Here is a 2,999-nt window from a genome sequence, read left to right on the forward strand (position 1 = left end):
ATGATCAAAGAATTGGTGCCATGTAAACCCGTGCATACCCCACTCCAGTACTCTTGCCTGGAAAATCCCATGGTCGGAGGAGCCTGGTAGGCTGTAGTCCGTGGGGTCGCGAAGAGTCAGACATGACTGAGCGACTTCACTTTCACTTTTCACGTTTATGCATCGGAAAAGGAAATGGCAACCCACTCCAGTGTTCTTGCCTGGAGAATCCCAGGGATGGGGTCGCACAGAGTCGGACAGGACTGAAGTGACTTAGCAGCAGCAGCAGTAGCAAACCCATGCATGCATGCCCAATCGTGTCTGACTCTGTGCAACCCCATGGACTGTAGCCCACGAGGCTCCTCTGTCCATGGGATTTTCCAGGCAAAAATACTGGAGTGGGTTGCCGTTTCCTCCTCCAGGGGATCTTCCAGTCCCAGGGATCAAACTCAAGTCTCTTGAGTCTTCTGCACTGGCAGGAGGATTCTTTATCACTGCACTACCTGGGAAGCCTGGCAAATTGTGACACACAGTCAAATCTGGCCAGCTGCCTGTTTTTGTCAGTAAAGTTTTGTTGGAATGCAGCCATCCTTATTTATTTACATATTGTTTTTGGTTGCTTTAGGGAACCAAGGGAGAGTTGCATACTTAAAATGGAGGCCATTTGGCTAACAAAGCCTGAAATATTTACTATCTGGCCTGTACAGAAAGAGTTTGCTGATTCCTGATGTTGTGGATCCTGTTTTCTGATGATTATGTTAGAAATCGGAAATTAAAAAAACAAACTCCACGCCTCTAATTAATGAACTACTTGAGAAAACATAATGGGAAGTAGGACACATTTAAAACTAAGCTATAAACTTATTAACATAGACTTTTAGGATACAGCTAAAGCAGTTTGTATAGAAAATAGGATAATCTCAAAGAATAAGGAAAAAAATTATAAAGAGCAGAAGTGAAAGAAACAGAAAGCAAGGTATCATAGAGACCATCAATAAATTTACCTGCTTTTCTCTCTGTGAGGCCTGTCTTTAATGGAGGTTCAGGAGAATCCCTTTAGGTAAATAGTGTATTTTTTAAACTACATAACAGGCCCATTCTTTTCTTTTTAAAAATATTTATTTGGATGTGCAGTGTATTAGTTGCTGCATCTGGGATCTAATTCCCTGACCAGAGATTGAACCCAGGTCCCCTGTCTTGGGAGCACAGAATCTTATCCACTAGACCACCAGAGAAGTTCCAACAACCCCATTCTTAAGATGGAGAAGGTACAAATTATTTTCACAGGTAATTCTGGAGAAATATGATATGAGGTCTCTGGAAAGTGTCCCTTGAATGGATGGAATAAAAGTCTCTCCTTCATGCCAGATGTATTGAAAAAGGCTTTTGACGTCAGAGAGAGGACATCAGTTAGTGAAAGCCACCATGCTTTAGCATTGTCTGTTCTTTTTCAGAAGTTGTAAATAACCCACTGTGGTATTTACAGAATCTAGACATCCTCTTTTTTTTTTTTTTTTTTAAGATGGTGGTAAAAGAACATAAAATGTACTTTCTTGTGAGACTAGTTTCAGATGTTGTATTCATTTTCATTAAGTAATGTACAGCTCTACAATAGTGGTTCCCAGCCTCAGCATGAGGGCTTATTAAAACAGGCTGCTGGGCCCCATCCCCAGAGTTTCTGACTTTGTAGTTATGAAGTGGGACCTAAGGGTTACATTTATACAGTTCCCAAGTGATGCTGATGCTGTTGGTTCTGGGACAACACTTTGAGAACCACTGCTTTAAGTCATTACCCTTGAGTGCTTGCAGAGGGTTATAGAGAGGGAGAAAAAGAGTGGCAGGCTGCGCAGAGGGTCATTTCTCACATAGTCAACAAAGTTGTGATGGACATCCTAGAAAGTTATGGGAACCCTTGGTGCAGCAGACCTTAGACAAAAAGATTAGCAATATAATGAAAATAAAAATGTATAAGAAAAAACTTGTGGTAGATTAAAAGAACCTGCAGATTCTTTGACTGTTCTGTCATCAAGAGGTGGGTTCCTTGAATCTGGACTGTGATGGCTTTGACCAAGGGAGAGGTGGGGGGAGGCGAGCTGTGTCAGCTCTGTGTCTAGTCTCTAAGAAGGTTGACACTGTGGGTCCACCTTAGATGCCTATTTACCTTGCTGAAGAGATCACAGGGGAAGGCTCTGAGACTCCATGGAGAGGAAGAGGGGTCCAGCTGCACCCAAATCACCAGCCACACTAGACTGATGAATGAAGCTGTCTGGGACTCTCCAGACCAACTCAACTACCAGCTGAATATCATCGAGTGACCCCCATCCAACCCCACGTGGAGTAGAAGAATCACTCAAAGCCTTTCCCAAATACCTGACCTATGAAACTGTGGTGATAGAATAAAATGGTGGTTTTAAAACACAAAATTCTGGAGTGGTTTATTACTACTAGTAGGTACCTGAGACATCTCTCTAGAAAAGTTACACAGAACTTGAAAATAAGGAAAAGGGTTACTATGTGCCCTTTTTGTGTCCTAACAAGAACATTGTCTAATGAGCCTGCTTAAGGGTAACTTGAAGTTCTAGGGCGGGTAGTTCTATTTGACTTAGTACTGACTGTTAGTGAGGTGCCAAAGTTGGTACAAGTTAGATGTTTTTTTTTTTTTTTTTTTTCGTAGCCCCGTTAAAAAACGAGGCCTCAAAAAATTGGGTAAAGACTCAGAATTGTTCCTCTCCACGGAAATCTTTAGTAAAAGGCGAAAGATTTATACGATCTGAAGAGAAACCAGAGTATTAGTTAGATGTTATTTTGTAGAAGATTGCTAAATTGCAAATTATTTTTGTCCACTTGAGATGACTTCATTTTGATAGAAAAGGTAATCCCAAAGGGGACCATTTAACTGCCTCCCCAGATATTAACTGGTATGATATTTAACATTTGAGTCTTATTCAGCATTCTTTTCTCCACTCAGTTTGGTACATGTTTTCTTGTATTTCTTTTAAACCAGCCTCACCATCTTGCTG

General features: G+C 41.3%; 1 non-coding gene across 1 annotated transcript; it reads right to left on the minus strand.

The window, feature by feature from the left end:
- Positions 1-2,651: 2,651 nt before the first annotated feature.
- On the minus strand, positions 2,652-2,769 carry LOC133065047 (U5 spliceosomal RNA). The gene has a single exon (XR_009694818.1). It is a non-coding gene; the product is annotated as a U5 spliceosomal RNA (small nuclear RNA).
- Positions 2,770-2,999: the final 230 nt, after the last annotated feature.

The sequence above is a fragment of the Dama dama genome, chromosome 1 (genome assembly GCF_033118175.1).
Source record: "Dama dama isolate Ldn47 chromosome 1, ASM3311817v1, whole genome shotgun sequence".
Taxonomy (NCBI): Eukaryota; Metazoa; Chordata; class Mammalia; order Artiodactyla; family Cervidae; genus Dama; species Dama dama.